Below are 19,242 nucleotides of genomic sequence, written 5' to 3' on the forward strand. Positions count from 1 at the left end.
CTTATTCGCTGAGTTCAACTCCCTCTGAGTGAAATCATGAACGAACTCAACTCCACTAAGCTACACTCAACCGTACCAAAGTCATTTCCACTCAGCTGAACTGACTGAATCTGTCTCCCTGTACTGCCCTTAGTTAACCTGTATTTCTTGTCTGTTCTCCTGAGAGTTGGGGGTAATCTATCTCTGATTCATTCTGTCAAGTATTTCTCTGATTTATCACTTCCAAATGGGTGCTTCCTTTTACTATCTAACGTCATTATTTGGAATTAAAGGTGTATACTAAGTATGTGTATGTATTTCAGTCAAAGGTTTGTGGTGTTTGCATTCTGACAGGATCACACAGACCTAGATCTTTGGATATGATCCCTTACCAAAGCAGCCATATTAGTGAACTAAAATTCCTCTCCATATGTAAAATTACTTCACTAAGTATAAAATACCTAATTCAGAGTAGTAATCTTGCCTATGTGTCAGCAAAATTGTTTTCAAAACACTGCCTCAGGTAACAAAATTTTCAATTGTACATTAAGGATGTATCAGAAATGAGACTAGAAAAAGCATGAAATAAATATTTCAGATGTGATTATTATGTAGTCAAACATGATGAAAAGTATTAAAATGTTACAGTATTTATTAATATTGAGTATTTTGACACTTTGCATGTTCTTATTTTTATTTTATTTTGTTATTAATTTTAGTAGTATATATTTACTGCTTCTTGCTGTCCTTTAAAAATATCTCATCAAGTTTCCCTGGAATGAACTATGAAGAACAGCATGGCCCCAATTTTGAGTAACATTCTGCCTTTGCCTCCTTGGGGGCTTGGACTGAAGGCATCCCCAGTAATACTCAGCTAATATTGTAACTTAAAGTGAGTAATACTATCCTACTCTGTATTCAAAATTAAGTAAGTGAAAGTGTGAGTGAGTGCCAACAATTAGTCCACTTCTAAGATTGATCATTCTAATATCAAGACCTGCCATGGTATAAGGAATCTTGGTAAACAAATGTTTGCTCATTAGATAATGTGACTGATCTAAATATCTTTGCTCTGAATTTCAAATTCTTGAAAAAGGATTAAATAATACCTAAATCAGAGAAAGTAAAATAAAAATACTATCTACTATTAATTGGTTCTAGAATATTTTTATAACATGAGTAACCATGTAGTTATAGTTAAGTATTATTTTCCTTATGGGTAATAATAAACAATAATAAATAAATCATATAAAGATGTGATCACAAGGCACTGTCTTTTTACCTTTTTTCACACTGTATAATCTTCCATATATTTCACTATCACTACCCTACCCACTTCTTTAAAGATGTACAACATTACAACAGATGGCTCTCCTAGATTTCTTTTGTTAGCTTTTTTATGTTCAAGTTAAGGGAAGTCAAATATAAACTCTTTTATAGGTTCTTAATTCCCTCAACATTATTATTCAACAAGACAGTAAATTATTGCATAACCTTTTAAATCCTTTCAATAAAGTTTCTACATCAATCCTTTCATTCATATTTTAGCTGGATAGCTTGATATGAAAACATAATCAATGTACTGATAGATTTGCAATCCTTAAATTTGTCAATTTTGGAATTAGGCAGTTAAAACATCAAGAACACTATAGTCGACACCCGCGGATCCCGGCCCGCTGCAGCTCTCTGCTCCCAAACCCCGTGGGAGAGAGACCTCACCGCCTGGTCAGGTGGGCACTCCCGAGGCTGCAGAGCTGAGGAGACCACCAACACTGCCCACCCCTGCCCACATCCCTGGCCCAAGAGGAAACTGTATAAGGCCTCTGGGTTCCCGTAGGGGAGGGCCCAGGAGCGGCAGGACCCCTGCGCCTGAGACACCACCGGAACCTGAAGGAAACAGACCAGATAAACAGTTGTCTGCACCCAAATCCCGTGGGAGGGAGAGCTAAACCTTCAGAGAGGCAGACAAGCCTGGGAAACCAGAAGAGACTGCACTCTGCACACACGTCTCGGACGCCAGAGGAAAACACCAAATGCCATCTGGAACCCTAGTGCACGGAAGCTCCCGGAAAGGGCGGCGCAGATCTTGAGCCTCGGGACCACAGGAAATACCAACTTTTCTGCTGCAAGTGACCTGCCTGGTGAACTCAAGACACAGGCCCACAGGAACAGCTGAAGAACTGTAGAGAGGAAAAACTACACACCCAAAAGCAGAACACTCTGTCCCCATAACTGGCTGAAAGAAAACAGGAAAACAGGTCTACAGCACTCCTGACACACAGGCTTATAGGACAGTCTAGCTACTGTCAGAAATAGCAGAACAAAGTAACACTAGAGATAATCTGATGGCGAGAGGCAAGCGCAGGAACCCAAGCAACAGAAACCAAGACTACAAGGCATCATCGGAGCCCAATTCTCCCACCAAAATAAACATGGAATATCCAAACACACCAGAAAAGCAAGATCTAGTTTCAAAATCATATTTGATCATGATGCTGGAGGACTTCAAGAAAGACTTGAAGAACTCCCTTAGAGAACAAGTAGAAGCCTACAGAGAGGAATCGCAAAAATGCCTGAAAGAATTCCAGGAAAACATAAATGAACAAGTAGAAACCCATAGAGAGGAGACACAAAAATCCCTGAAAGAATTCCAGGAAAACACAATCAAACAGTTGAAGGAATTAAAAATGGAAATAGAAGCAATCAAGAAAGAACACATGGAAACAACCATGGATATAGAAAACCAAAAGAAGAGACAAGGAGCTGTAGATACAAGCTTCACCAACAGAATACAAGAGATGGAAGAGAGGATCTCGGGAGCAGAAGATTACATAGAAATCATTGACTCAACTGTCAAAGATAATGTAAAGCAGAAAAAGCTACTGGTCCAAAACATACAGGAAATCCAGGACTCAATGAGAAGATCAAACCTAAGGAAAATAGGTATAGAAGAGAGTGAAGACTCCCAGCTCAAAGGACCAGTAAATATCTTCAACAAAATCATAGAAGAAAACTTGCCTAACCTAAAAAAAGAGATACCCATAGGCATACAAGAAGCCTACAGAACTCCATATAGATTGGACCAGAAAAGAAACACCTCCCGTCACATAATAGTCAAAACACCAAACGCACAAAATAAAGAAAGAATATTAAAAGCAGTAAGGGAAAAAGGTCAAGTAACATATAAAGGCAGACCTATCAGAATCACACCAGACCTCTCGCCAGAAACTATGAAGGCCAGAAGATCCTGGACTGATGTTATACAGACCCTAAGAGAACAGAAATGCCAGCCCAGGTTACTGTATCCAGCAAAACTCTCAATTAACATTGATGGAGAAACCAAGATATTCCATGACAAAACCAAATTACACAGTATCTTTCCACAAATCCTGCACTACAAAGGATAATAAATGGTAAAGCCCAACATAAGGAGGCAAGCTATACCCTAGAAGAAGCAAGAAACTAATCGTCTTGGCAACAAAACAAAGAGAATGAAAGCACACAAACATAACCTCACATCCAAATATGAATATAACGGGAAGCAATAATCACTGTTCCTTAATATCTCTCAACATCAATGGCCTCAACTCCCCAATAAAAAGACATAGATTAACAAACTGGATACTCAACGAGGACCCTGCATTCTGCTGCCTACAGGAAACCCACCTCAGAGACAAAGACAGACACTACCTCAGAGTGAAAGGCTGGAAAACAACTTTCCAAGCAAATGGTCAGAAGAAGAAAGCTGGAGTAGCCATTCTAATATCAAATAAAATCAATTTTCAATTAAAAGTCATCAAAAAAGATAAGGAAGGACACTTCATATTCATCAAAGGAAAAATCCACCAAGATGAACTCTCAATCCTAAATATCTATGCCCCAAATACTAGGGCACCTACATACATAAAAGAAACCTTACAAAAGCTCAAAACACACATTGCACCTCACACATAATAGTGGGAGATTTCAACACCCCACTCTCATCAATGGACAGATCATGGAAACAGAAATTAAACAGAGACATAGACAGACTAAGAGAAGTAATGAACCAAATGGACTTAACGGATATTTATAGAACATTCTATCCTAAAGCAAAAGGATATACCTTCTTCTCAGCTCCTCATGGTACTTTCTCCAAAATTGACCATATAGTTGGTCAAAAAACGGGCCTCAACAGGTACAGAAAGATAGAAATAATCCCATGCGTGCTATCGGACCACCATGGCCTAAAACTGGTCTTCAATAACAATAAGGGAAGAATGCCCACATATACGTGGAAATTGAACAATGCTCTACTCAATGATAACCTAGTCAAGGAAGAAATAAAGAAAGAAATTAAAAACTTTTTAGAATTTAATGAAAATGAAGGTACAACATACCCAAACTTATGGGACACAATGAAAGCTGTGCTAAGAGGAAAACTCATAGCGCTGTGTGCCTGCAGAAAGAAACAGGAAAGAGCATATGTCAGCAGCTTGACAGCACACCTAAAAGCTCTAGAGCAAAAAGAAGCAAATACACACAGGAGGAGTAGAAGGCAGGAAATAATCAACTCAGAGCTGAAATCAACCAAGTAGAAACAAAAAGGACCATAGAAAGAATCAACAGAACCAAAAGTTGGTTCTTTGAGAAAATCAACAAGATAGATAAACCCTTAGCCAGACTAATGAGAGGACCCAGAGAGTGTGTCCAAATTAACAAAATCAGAAATGAAAAGGGAGACATAACTACAGATTCAGAGGAAATTCAAAAAATCATCAGATCTTACTATAAAAGCCTATATTCAACAAAACTTGAAAATCTACAGGAAATGGACAATTTCCTAGACACATACCAGGTACCGAAGTTAAATCAGGAACAGATAAACCAGTTAAACAACCCCATAACTCCTAAGGAAATAGAAGCAGTCATTAAAGGTCTCCCAACCAAAAAGAGCCCAGGTCCAGATGGGTTTAGTGCAGAATTCTATCAAACCTTCATCGAAGACCTCATACCAATATTATCCAAACTATTCCACAAAATTAAAACAGATGGATCACTCCCGAATTCCTTCTATGAAGCCACAATTACTATTATACCTAAACCACACAAAGACCCAACAAAGAAAGAGAACTTCAGACCAATTTCTCTTATGAATATCGACGCAAAAATAATCAATAAAATTCTGGCAAACCGAATCCAAGAGCACATCAAAACAATCATCCACCATGATCAAGTAGGCTTCATCCTAGGCATGCAGGGATGGTTTAATATACGGAAAGCCATCAACGTGATCCATTATATAAACAAACTGAAAGAACAAAACCACATGATCATTTCATTAGATGCTGAGAAAGCATTTGACAAAATTCAACACCCCTTCATGATAAAAGTCCTGGAAAGAATAGGAATTCAAGGCCCATACCTAAACATAGTAAAAGCCATATACAGCAAACCAGTTGCTAACATTAAACGAAATGGAGAGAAACTTGAAGCAATCCCACTAAAATCAGGGACTAGACAAGGCTGCCCACTCTCTCCCTACTTATTCAATATAGCTCTTGAAGTTCTAGCCAGAGCAATCAGACAACAAAAGGAGGTCAAGGGGATACAGATCGGAAAAGAAGAAGTCAAAATATCACTATTTGCAGATGATATGATAGTTTATTTAAGTGATCCCAAAAGTTCCACCAGAGAACTACTAAAGCTGATAAACAACTTCAGCAAAGTGGCTGGGTATAAAATTAACTCAAATAAATCAGTAGCCTTCCTCTACACAAAAGAGAAACAAGCCGAGACAGAAATTAGGGAAACGACACCCTTCATAATAGACCCAAATAATATAAAGTACCTCGGTGTGACTTTATCCAAGCAAGTAAAAGATTTGTACAATAAGAACTTCAAGACACTGAAGAAAGAAATTGAAGAAGACCTCAGAAGATGGAAAGATCTCCCATGCTCATGGATTGGCAGGATTAATATAGTAAAAATGGCCATTTTACCAAAAGCGATCTACAGATTCAATGCTATCCCCATCAAAATACCAATCCAATTCTTCAAAGAGTTAGACAGAACAATTTGCAAATTCATCTGGAATAACAAAAAAACCCAGGATAGCTAAAGCTATCCTCAACAATAAAAGGACTTCAGGGGGAATCACTATCCCTGAACTCAAGCAGTATTACAGAGCAATAGTGATAAAAACTGCATGGTATTGGTACAGAGACAGACAGATAGACCAATGGAATAGAATTGAAGACCCAGAAATGAACCCACACACCTATGGTCACTTGATTTTTGACAAAGGAGCCAAAACCATCCAATGGAAAAAAGATAGCATTTTCATCAAATGGTGCTGGTTCAACTGGAGGTCAACATGTAGAAGAATGCAGATTGATCCATGCTTATCACCCTGTACAAATCTTACGTCCAAGTGGATCAAGGACCTCCACATCAAACCTAATACACTCAAACTAATAGAAGAAAAACTAGGGAAGCATCTGGAACACATGGGCACTGGAAAATATTTCCTGAACAAAACACCAATGGCTTATGCTCTAAGATCAAGAATCGACAAATGGGATCTCATAAAACTGCAAAGCTTCTGTAAGACAAAGGACACTGTGGTTAGGACAAATCGGCAACCAACAGATTGGGAAAAGATCTTTACCAATCCTACAACAGATAGAGGCCTTATATCCAAAATATACAAAGAACTCAAGAAGTTAGACCGCAGGGAGACCAATAACGCTATTAAAATATGGGGTTCAGAGCTAAACAAAGAATTCACTGCTGAGGAATGCCGAATGGCTGAGAAACACCTAAAGAAATGTTCAACATCTTTAGTCATAAGGGAAATGCAAATCAAAACAACCCTGAGATTTCACCTCACACCAGTGAGAATGGCTAAGATCAAAAACTCAGGTGACAGCAGATGCTGGCGAGGATGCAGAGAAAGAGGAACACTCCTCCATTGTTGGTGGGATTGCATAATGGTACAACCATTCTGGAAATCAGTCTGGAGGATCCTCAGAAAATTGGACATTGAACTGCCTGAGGATCCAGCTATACCTCTCTTGGGCATATACCCAAAAGATGCCCCAACATATAAAAAAGACACGTGCTCCACTATGTTCATTGCAGCCTTATTTATAATAGCCAGAACCTGGAAAGAACCCAGATGCCCTTCAACAGAGGAATGGATATAGAAAATGTGGTACATCTACACAATGGAATATTACTCAGCTATCAAAAACAACGGCTTTATGAAATTCGTAGGCAAATGGTTGGAACTGGAAAATATCATCCTGAGTGAGCTAACCCAATCACAGAAAGACATACATGGTATGCACTCACTGATAAATGGCTATTAGCCCAAATGCTTGAATTACCCTAGATGCCTAGAACAAATGAAACAAGACGGATGATCAAAATGTGAATGCTTCACCTCTTCTCTAAAAGGGGAACAAGAATACCCTTGGCATGGAAGAGAGAGGCAAAGATTAAAACAGAGACTGAAGGAACACCCATTCAGAGCCTGCCCCACATGTGGCCCATACATATACAGCCACCCAATTAGACAAGGTGGATGAAGCAAAGAAGTGCAGACCGACAGGAGCTGGATGTAGATAGCTCCTGAGAGACACAGCCAGAATACAGCAAATACAGAGGTGAATGCCAGCAGCAAACCACTGAACTGAGAATAGGACCCCCGTTGAAGGAATCAGAGAAAGAACTGGAAGAGCTTGAAGGGGCTTGAGACCCCAAAAGTACAACAATGCCAAGCATCCAGAGCTTCCAGGGACTAAGCCACTACCTAAAGACTATACATGGACTGACCCTGGACTCTGACCTCATAGGTAGCAATAAATATCCTAGTAAGAGCACCAGTGGAAGGGGAAGCCCTGGGTCCTGCTAAGACTGAACCCCCAGTGAACTAGACTGTTGGGGGGAGGGCGGCAATGGGGGGAGGTTGGGAAGGGAACACCCATAAGGAAGCGGAGGGGGGAGGGGGATGTGTGCCCGGAAACCAAAGAATTATTATTAAGTATTAAATAAATTTAAAAAAAAGAAATGTAAAAAAAAATTAGACAAGATAGATGAAGCAAAGAAGTGCAGGCCGACAGGAGCCGGATGTAGATCGCTCCTGAGAGACACAGCCAGAATACAGCAAATACAGAGGCGAATGCCAGCAGCAAACCACTGAACTGAGAATAGGACCCCCGTTGAAGGAATCAGAGAAAGAACTGGAAGAGCTTGAAGGGGCTCGAGACCCCATATGTACAACAATGCCAAGCAACCAGAGCTTCCAGGGACTAAGCCACTACCTAAAGACTATACATGGACTGACCCTGGACTCTGACCTCATAGGTAGCAATGAATATCCTAGTAAGAGCACCAGTGGAAGGGGAAGCCCTGGGTCCTGCTAAGACTGAACCCCCAGTGAACTAGATTGTTGGGGGGAGGGCGGCAATGGGGGGGAGAATGGGGAGGGGAACACCCATAAAGAAGGGGAGGGGGAGGGATTAGGTGGATGTTTGCAGGGAAACCGGGAAAGGGAATAACACTTGAAATGTAAATAAGCAATACTGGTTAATAAAAAAAAAGTAACCGCAGGGGGGTGGGGGGGAAAGAACATTATAGTCATTTAATTTGAGAGGTCAGTACTTCTGAAAAGTTCTACAAGGGGAATGGCACTTGAACTTGAATATATTTATTATGTACCTTAGCAGAAACCCAATAGAATAAATAGGAAAATAAAGATCCTGTTGTGCACCATGTATTCCTGGCAGGTTTAACAGGTTCCACCAACTTCAGAAATGTTTCATGTTCTAAAATTCGCTTTTCCATTCTGTCCATGCTTTAAAGTTCAGTAGTCTTTTGGTGTTCCTAAGAAACAGTTAGTCAATGCAAAACTTTGATGATCTTTTTTTGTCATATCTGAATGGTTCTTCAAAGGACAATCTAATTTATATATCAGAAATAGTTCTTCTTTCTTTGTTCCTTCATTCCTTCCTTTGTTCCTTTTGTCTTCCTCCTTTTTCTTTTTCCTTCCTCCCTCTCTCTCCTGCCCTCACCCCCTCCCCTGTAGATACAAATATGTCATAGAGACCAAGTATCTCATGAGGTCAAAGTACAACTCTCAGAAATCATGTCTCTCCTCCCCCTTTTGGGAATATTTAAACCTCGGGGCTTCATGCACATATCTCTTTCACATTCTCACAAACTCAAGAAATATTTTCACAATAGATTCTCATAAATGGAAAGGATTTGTTGAAAGTGTGAGCACTTTTGAAGTGTTGGCTTGTTCATATTCACTGTCTGTCCTAGTCAGCTTCTGTTCGTGTTGTGGGAAAAACTATGGCAACTTGGGGTACAAGATTATTTATCTCATCATTAACTTACAATCTACCATCAATGGTAACCAAAGAAGAAACCCAGAGGTAGAAACTCGAGTAGAGAACAGAAAAGAATGATGTTTACTGGCTTGCCTCCTCTGGTTGAGTCAGCTCCCTTTGTAATACAGCTTGATCCACCTGCCTAGGGATGTGCCAGCCACAGTTGACTGAGTACTACTACAACATTGAAGAATCAAAAAATATTCCTGAGAGATTGCAATTCTCCAGTGGAGTGAAGGCAATTTGTTTTTTGTTTCTTCCTCCTCCTCCTCCTCCTCCTCCTCCTCCTCCTCCTCCTCCTCCTCCTCCTCCTCTTCTTCTTCTTTTCTCCTTCTTTTCTTCTTCTTCTTCCTCTTCTTCTTCTTTTCTTCTTCTTCTCTTCTTCTTTTTCTTTTTCTTCTTCTTCTTCCTCTTTTTCTTCTTCTTCTTCCTCTTCTTCTTCTTCTTCCTCTTTTTCTTCTTCTTCTTCCTCTTCTTCTTCTTCTTCTTCTTCTTCTTCTTCTTCTTCTTCTTCTTCTTCTTCTTCTTTTCTTCTTCTTCTCTTCTTCTTTTCTTCTTCTTCTTCTTCTTCTTCTTCTTCTTCTTCTTCTTCTTCTCTTCTCCTTCTTTTCTTCTTCTTCTTCCTTCTTCCTTCTTCTCCATCTCCTCCTCTTTCCTCCCTCCTCCTCCTCCTCCTCCTCCTCCTCCTCCTCCTCCCATGTCAATTTCACTGTCCTCTGAGTCTTCATCTTCATCGGAGTCTCCACCTTACATTGTGCTCACGATGCTTTTGCCCGACCTTCCTTGCATGAGCACCTCCACTGCTGTCTGAGGCTTAAACAGCCGTCTGTCCTCCAGCTCGCTGTCTGATTCATGATCCTCTGGGTTGTCTATGTCTGTGTTGTCACTGCTTCCACTCTTGAGCAGTCGCTTCTCCTCTTCCTTTAGCTTATTCTGCATCAGGCGGAGAGTATTCTCAGCTTCCTCAAACCTCTCCTTTTCCATCCTGTGATGGTCCTCAAGCTGCTGTTCCAGGTAAGCCAGGTTCCGAAACTTCTCTAGATAGATTTCATATTGCTTTTGCAGCTCTTCCTCAACCTTCTCATACTCATCCATAAAGGCTGTCCTGACTCTCTGCAGGGTCTGCAATAGCTTCCAATTTCTTTCCAGTTCTAATTTTTCTCTTTTCAATTTTGGCTTGTAAGTTTGCTTCATCAGAGGCCACATTATTGAGCAGGTCTTTAGTCTTCTGAACCTGTGCCAAAATACATTTTAATGCAATTCTCATCACCTTTTCAGTCTCGTTTATTCCTAGAGATGTAGCAATGGCTTCTGTTCTCAGTTCTCTCAGCTCAACCCCTTTGCCCAGCAACTCATACAGAAAAGCTCCCTTGGCAGTGAATTCAGAAGCAAGTTGTCTGGCTGCTTTCAAATCTGCAATCTTGGAGCCAAGATCAAACTTGAATGTGCTGATGTTTTCTTCTCCGATGTTGGAGCTCTCCATCCCTTTGGTCTTCATAGCATTATACAGAATGGATGTGATCAGCAGCAGCTCTTTCACCGCATACCAGTCTGCTTGATAGAGTTTCTTGGTATTGAGTTTTATATGTGCCTTTGTGGCCATGAACTGGGTAATTGCCTTAAGGAAGAAAACTCAGGCTTGTTCAGTCTCAGTGTCAGAAGGGATGTTGGTCTGCGCCTCATACCTTTTCACAAGTCACAGAAGCACTTCAGAGACAAACCCAAAGTTGGGTGGAAATTCTCCATAAAAATAAGGCATGGGTATCCCAAGGCTCTCATCATCTCTGTGAAATTGTGGAGGTCGCAGAAAGACGTGCCACTCTGAGGCAAGAGTCCACTATGAAGGCAGTTTTTTAACTGGGGTTCTTTCTGAACAGATGTATCAGGTTGACATTTGAATCTAACTCTGAGACTGTATCTTTGTTTTACCTAAAACATAAATGTACACATTACCAGTTTCACAGTTTCACATCCCCAATACAAACATTGTACCTACACTATTTCCCAAAGGAAAAAGTGTACAAGACTGAAAATAATGGAAGTGTAAAGTCAGGACAATTTTTAATTCCTGGTCTTCTCAAGTTCCATTAAGCTATATGGTTTTCCACAGCCATGATTCTGCTAATCAATTACACTAATAGTCTAACGGAAACAACAAAACCACAGCATTAAAGTAACAAGTGTTTCTCCAAAGGGAATGAGATAAACAACTTACAAATAGTCTATTAAATACTAAAGTGTGTGTGTCATACAAATTTGTGGTATTTTCCAAATAGGAAGATAGTATAATTCTCAAATAATAGCGTGATAGAAGTTTAATGTGCTGGTACTGGAAACAAAAGTTATCTAAAAGAAGGTATAGTGAATATATTTAATGTTTATTGCATTCTATATTTTACATAGCATTTTAACTGTGAGGCAGTTCTCTAAGGGAGCATCTTCCATAAAATAGCTTTTAAGAATAGGAAGAAAGTAAGTGTGTCTGAAACATTCTGGGAAAAATAATTCGGGATGAGTTTGGAAACATAGGCATAGCTTATATATCATGCTACATATTTTATGAGTGTCGCTCCTTCATAATAGTGTGTGTGTGTGTCTCTGTGTGTGTATGTGTGTGTGTGTGTGTGTGTGTGTTTATAGTTACTCAAAGTGTTGCCATATTGTAGAGGAGCAACAATGGCAAGACACAGTCAAGAGCCTATTGCTGGCAAGAAGTTTGGGTAACTTGGCCCATGCTTGACTATGTGAGTTGGAACGGAGAAAAGATTTGCCTACATGTACTATTTAGACCAATAGTAGCAGTTCATAAGCAGCAAGTAAAAGATGAGCAGAAGATTAGAACAAGAGTTCCTGTGATAATTTTATTTATTCTTTGAAAATTGCCTGCATATATGCAATATATCCTTCACTAACCAGTTTTTTGTTTCATTCTTTCTTTCTTTCTCTTTCTCTTTCTTTCTCTTTTGCTTTCTTTCTTTTTGTCAATGCTAGATTTTTGTTGTTATTGTTGTTGTTGTTGTTGTTGAGAAAACAGGTCAGCATACCTAAAACAAGCTACAGGTTCATTTAGTTTCTGAATTTTGAAATGCTTGTTAGAGATCTGAGATCACACACATACATACACACACACACACACACACACACACACACACACACAAACCTATATGATTTATCAAATGTGAAAAATACTACCAAAATAGGACAATATGGAATTACATTTAATTTGGAGTTGATCTTATCAGAGATCTGTATCTCGACTGAAGCAGGAGTAGTGCTCCTTTTGGACTGACTTAACGGTGTTCGCAGAGTCAAAAGAAGAGCATGTTCTGTCCCGCGCTTCGTCTCGCCAGCAGGAACGATGCGGCACACACAGGATCCTACTACAGAAAAGCTTTAATGCGTCTTGAGAGGGAGAGCATAAGCTTACAATGCGGAGACGGAGAGTGAGGAATAACCGTTCCTTATATAGGAAACTATCCTCGCCTAGGACGTGTCACTCTCTGACTGGTCGCTGCCAATTATGCCAGATGACGTACCAAAATGTACGTGTGCCTTTGAGTAGGGACGTTACCAGGCGCCTGCGTATTGCCCTTTTTACTAGGTGCGTTCTGCCAGATGCCGGTGCCATCTTGTAATGGAGTTTGTGAGGACAACTCCTCACATATGTGAGGACAGCTCCTCGGACAGCTCCTCACATCTCTGTGAGGACAGCTCCTCGGACAGCTCCTCACAATGTTCCATGTTTTTTGAAAAGGATGAAGATTTTCAAAGATCATTTTGAAGCAGCTCTCGGTGACTTTTGGTTCCATATCTTTCTTAAATGTCTCTCTATGGGAACTAAGCCTATGGAACTGGCAAGTGAAGGCTGATATCTGGCTGCCACCCAGGCCATCACCCATTTATATCCCAGGGATTTTCTATGTTCCAACTGATGAGCATCCATCAATGAAAAACTGCCTATTTTCTTAATTTGAAAATTAAGTACCAGCAGTCTTAATTAACCTGGACCCCAAGATCTCTCAGACACTGGATTACCAATCAGGTAGCATACACCAGTTAAGATGAGGTCTCCAACACATATACAGCAGAGGACCCTTGGTTCTGGGTTCATTCAGAGAAGTTGCACCTAATGCTCAAGAGACTAGAGGCCCCAGGAAGTTTAGAGGTCTGGTGTGGTGGGAGGGGTAGGTGTGGTGGGGACATCCTTGTGAAGACTGGGGGGAGAGAGCAGAGATATGGGATGTGGAACTGTGGGGGGAGTGTGAACCGGGACGGCAGGAGGGGAATAAAATCTGCAGTGTAAAAAATATGTAATATATATATATGTATATATATATATATATATATATATTACAAAAAAGAAAAGAAAAGAAGGCACAGGTCCCTTCTTGATAATTTGCTTTAAATATATAATTTTTGATCAAAACTTTCCAGGAATAACTACATTTTCAAATCATGCTCTAAATTTCTAAATTTTAGGTCATTACCATCCCCCTGTAGCACATCCAGTAAATGAAAGCAGATTGTCTGGAAAATAAGTCTCTGGCTTCTGAAACAGTATTTCACAAAGTGTTTTATTGGATCATAATTGATGATACATACATACACAGAGAGTCACCCATGCTGTAACAAGTTCAAAGTAATGCCTTACTGGAAAACTTCTCAGATCCTTTAATGAAAAGTCAATTTTTTTCCTCTTCACACACTTTATCAATAAAAACTCTGAGAACATGCCTCTAATAGATTTAGATGTGTTCATGTAAAAGCTAATATGTGAGCTGCTACATCAGTGCTCTATGTGTTGTAAAATATACAATGTAATGAAAATGTTTAAATATATATCAACAACTTTACTCATTTTGTTCACTATCTGTTCCTCAATCATCTATGACATGAAAAAATAAGGACCTTCTTCAATGTATTGATGCACATTAAAATTCACAAGGGTAATAGGGGTATACAGTTTCTCCAAAATGTGTGAATCCATAAAAGATTAGTTCTCCAAGAGATTCTGTAGCATAGTTCTTTCCCAGAATATACATGCCAACAGTCTGATTACAGGAAAATAGTCGATAGAAATAGATAGATAGATAGATAGATAGATAGATAGATAGATAGATAGATGATAGATAGATAGAAAGACATTAGATATAGATGATAAGTAGATATAGTATAGATAGATAGATAGATAGATAGATAGATAGATAGATAGATAAAGAAGTAGAGAGATAGAGTAGAAAACTAGATAAGTAAATGGATATATAAATGGGGCAGAAAGAAAAACTTACTTCTTCCCATGTATGAGCATTCAGCAAAAAGATGACTTTGAATTAGAAAAGAGACCATACTTAAATCTTGATACCAACTTGAACTTGAACTGCTCAATCCCTATAACCATGAGACAAAAAAATCCTGTTGTTTAGAAACCTCCAAATCTAAAACACTCTACTGTAGCATTCTTAACATATTATTTAAATACGAACTTTTATAATCTATAGATGTTTTGAACTGTTTTCCCAGAGAATCCACATTTGTGGTGACTGAACTTGCATGGCTTTATTCAGCAAAGTAGTTACCCGTTTACTTACTCTGCAGAAATCCTTTGTACAATACAAAATCTCTCCCTTCATTTGAATAAAGATGTAAAGTGTAAAACTATCATCGACTTAGAGAATGGAGATTTTCTGAACTGACAGATATTTGCGTTCAGGGTTATGTCTGATAGCTTCATTGATTGCTTGATAGCTGGCTTGAACTGGACATTTGTCCAGTGGTTATGCAAAGCAACAAAACCTTGAATGATCCTTCCCATATTGTTTCAGGATTTCTTATGACAAAATTATCATTGCATTATTCATGATCTTCTAACCTAAGAAAATTATTATTTCTGAGTAAAGAAAAGGGACATTTTGTCTCCTGAAGCAACAAAGAATCAGAAACACTAATGCATAATCTCCTTTTCTTTGTCAACCATTCATAAAATTCAACTATTTCACAGAAGCAAAATTTAAGCTAATACCAATCATCATATTATATTGTAAAACAAAATCAGTGAAGGTATTTGTTTTATAATTAATCAATCAAAGCAGAGTGTACAAAAGACTCATATTTACCCAGCATAGTTTCCTTTGTTTTTGTGACCCATTAAAGGAAATGAGAAGAAACATGTAAACAGCAGATCCCTCTCAAATGGGAATATTTTTAAATGTTAGCCAAGCCGGGAGGAGAGTTTCAAGGTGTTATGCCAACAGGAATTTTGCTGCTATCCATCCTGTTCCCACAGGGTAAGAATGCAAGAGACAATAATTGATTTCATCCAAGAGGAGCCGTCACCCATGACGCTCGCTGTTCTTATACATCATTAGTCAGATGAAATAAAGTTTCCTAATGGGATTTTGGATTCTCTTGAGCTTAGAATGTGTTTCTGTGTGATCTAATTATCAAATTTCGAGATTGCATCATATGTCATAGCTTGCTTATTCTCAAACAACTGATGAGAGGCAAACGGTAGAAACAAAAGATGGATAGAATCAAAACTGCAGGTCCAGGGAATAAGACACCCGGAGTGGTGCCTTGTGCCATAGGTGAGACGCAGTTTTAGTATGCTATTAATGATATCAACTAATTATCTGAGTCAGATAGAGAATGTTTAGGAGACAACATTTAGCAATGAACACAAGGTAAGATTCACATTAAAATTACCCAGAGTAACTATTTTTAATAGATTTCAAACTCCTACCTTGAGACCAACAATGTTAACAGGACGTACTTGGAATCCCTTAATTTATAGTCATTCTTGAATTGGAAAAGGAATAAGCAGCAAAACAATCAGAACCACAATCAGAGAGTGATCTCATATTTGGATAAATGAAAAGGCTTGGAGTCAAGAAGTTTCTATTATACTTGGAAAAACTCCAGATTTTTAAATTCTACCATTTTATCAATGATTTCCTTTCCATACAAACATACCTACATGCACACAGGTATTTATCTGTGTATATAATAATTGTATTGTGGCAACAGTACAATAATCTTTATCAAGTTGTCAACTCTATTTTCTCTGGCTTCTACTTTGTTCGAGCATGAAAGTCTAGGATAAAGAATACCATCTCTGAAAACTCTTATTTATAACAAAATAGAAAGGCAGGGGGAAGAAATGTTACCCATTAAACAGCAGGGCCCTTTCTATCCCCAGGTACTGATAGTACCTTAAATGATTAAAAATCTATTGCTTGAAATATAGAACACAGGTTGTCTCTCTTTGTGTGTTTCATACTGCTAAAGTGGAAACAAAACGAACAACTTGATTGTAAGGTATAAAGCTTAATGATAGTATAGTCGGAAAAATAAAGAAAATGTGTTTGAAGTAAAGTACTGATGCAGTTGGTACTAATTATTAAACCACCTTCTCTGTGTAACTAAATTGAGCATCAATCACTTGGGAACAGAGGGCATGACTAACAAATTACCTTAGGTATCCTGAGAAGCTTCCAGAATTGTTAAAATATTGTGGAAGTGATTAGAGCCGAGGTCTAGCTTCCTAGATTGCTCCCCTTGTTTTCACAAATGATTGGTTTAGTGTCAGATCTAAACATCATCATTATTTGCAACACTGGCCCTTTGTTTCCTCAGTCGAGAAAGATTTGCTCATCCCAAACTGTTCACTAGAAACAGCACAGCCTAGCAGTGTTAACTTAGGCACCTCTACGTTTCTGTCATCTCAGCGTAACTACTTTTCTGCTGATGAATTAAATAGCAGAATGTTGTTTCAGGTTGTGTTTGAAGGCTGTGCCCTAGAGGGAAATTCCAGAATCAGCTTATTCGACAGAGCTGCTTTGTCTAGCCTTCATTTGATTGAGTGTGGTCCATCCACAAAGCGCTTCAGAGCAAAGAGGCAGGGCGATATATAATAACTAAACAGGCAGAGTTCTACAGAGGTACTTAGGCCTGGAGACAGAAGAACATTACGGCTATTCATCATTATGGCCAACGGTATTCATAAAGGAAACTCACACAAAATATGTTGTCTATGAGACCAGATTCAATTATTTATTGTTATTAAAGTAACTGAAAGCAATCCCTTGGCAAGATCCCTTTAAAATACCTATTTGATTATCAAATTCCTTATCAAAACACCCTTCCTCAGAACTTTCATTCTCCATGTGGTTTTTAAGTCACTTTACTCACTTCTGTTAATACTTTCAGAACACTGAAGTAATTAAATACAAAAAAATTGTCCAGCCATTCTGATTACTACAGTAGAATAACTAACCTGTTGATTTCAGTCAGACATTAGAATTACTATAATACCAAATTAAGTACCACCAAATCAAGTTTCTATTATTTGTGATTTATTGTGTACAATATATTACACAATTCTGAGTGTAGAAAAAGAGTTTGAAATGTGTTTAGAGGTTCTGTATTTTTTTCTACCTTGCCATCAAAATGATACCAAAATAATTCGATATTACAGCTCAGTCTTCCATGAAATGCTGACAGAAAAATTACACACACACACACACACACACACACACACACACACTCAAACAAACACATACTACTTAGCAGTCATAAGTGTATCCAATGCATTACCATATGGATCTAAGCCCATTCAAATAATAAGATATATGAGGGTGTTTCATTCCAATGAAGCAAGGACTATGATGCAAGGGGTTAAATAAGGTACTCAGTAACCTAGGCAGTAACCTCTAAATAATCAAAAGCAAAAAAAAAAAAAAAACCAGCAACCTTTAAGAAAGCAATAAGCCAATATCAAAATTGTATACACATATGTGTTTTATCCAGTAACTCTATTATTATTTATCTGCTGAAAACTCCAAAACGAAAATATTGACTAATGTATAATATATAAGTAAACTCGATTGCAGTAATTGCCTGTATTGTAAACAGTGGGAAAATCTTACAGTTACAAAAGTTACATAGATTATATAAAACATCTATATAAGAATACTTAAAGAAAGGGATAAGTACTTAGGATTGCAAATGTAACTTTTATTCACCTGTTATCATTGTCATCTCAGAAGCTGACTGCTGACTTGCTCATCCCTTCTAGTTCTTTTTTGAACTCTGGCTGGCTGTCTCAACTCAGCTGTTGTGGCTCAAACTCCTCTCCAAGCTAATTGATTCAATCTGCTTCTCTCAGCTGCTCCTGAATTACTCTGCTTGGCCTCAAACTTACTCTAGCAATCTGTTGTAATCTTCTGGCTCCTTCCCATTCTTGGGTCTTTTTGTATTCAGCCATGTCTAGCTTTTTCCTCTCTATAACCACGTAAAACATTACTTCCACCACCACCATCCTCCACATCATATTCCTCCTGAAAATTCAGGATGTTCTCAAGAACATAAAACATTCCATCCTGCAGGGAAGCTCATTAAGTTCAGTCTCTGAAACTATGGAGATTCACTAGGATCCTCTTTTCCCAAGTGTATCTAAACAATAAGGACTGCCTTGATTATGTTAGGATCACCTAAGATCCCAGAAGGAAACCAAGACCAGTCAAGATGCCTGGAAGAAGTAGAGATGAGAGGAGTTTTCTGGCAAGGACAATCTGAAACCAGTTAAGATGCATGCTGACTGTACAGTGCACCCCAGGTCTCCTGCTTTCTTGTGTTGTCATAATGTAGGGATGGGCTTTTTATGATATAACTCCCTGAGTTATTTCTAGTCCTTTATTTGACCCCTTAGCCATATTCCTACAAGTAACCCCACGAAGCTCATTGGTTCATTGAATTAGATGTCTGGGGCCTCATTTTGGTGGTTCTCAGATTTTTATTAGGGATAAAAAGACAGTGTTTCACATTTCCATAGGAAGAAGGTCATACACGTTTCCATGTCAACTGGAGGACTGCCTTCAAAATCACGTGA

The 19,242-nt window shown here is 38.7% G+C and overlaps 1 long non-coding RNA gene and 1 pseudogene across 1 annotated transcript; both read right to left on the reverse strand.

Moving 5' to 3' along the window:
* The window catches only part of Cluap1-ps1 (clusterin associated protein 1, pseudogene 1), a 183,687-nt pseudogene extending 170,527 nt beyond the window's left edge, over positions 1 to 13,160 (reverse strand).
* Positions 13,161 to 13,912: 752 nt separating this feature from the next.
* Positions 13,913 to 18,952, reverse strand: LOC134480990 (uncharacterized). The gene is made up of 2 exons (XR_010056117.1): positions 18,377 to 18,952; positions 13,913 to 14,744 (listed from the first exon to the last, which is right to left on the reverse strand). It is a non-coding gene; the product is annotated as an uncharacterized LOC134480990 (long non-coding RNA).
* Positions 18,953 to 19,242: the final 290 nt, after the last annotated feature.

The sequence above is a fragment of the Rattus norvegicus genome, chromosome 11 (assembly GCF_036323735.1).
Source record: "Rattus norvegicus strain BN/NHsdMcwi chromosome 11, GRCr8, whole genome shotgun sequence".
In the NCBI taxonomy this organism is placed as follows: domain Eukaryota; kingdom Metazoa; phylum Chordata; class Mammalia; order Rodentia; family Muridae; genus Rattus; species Rattus norvegicus.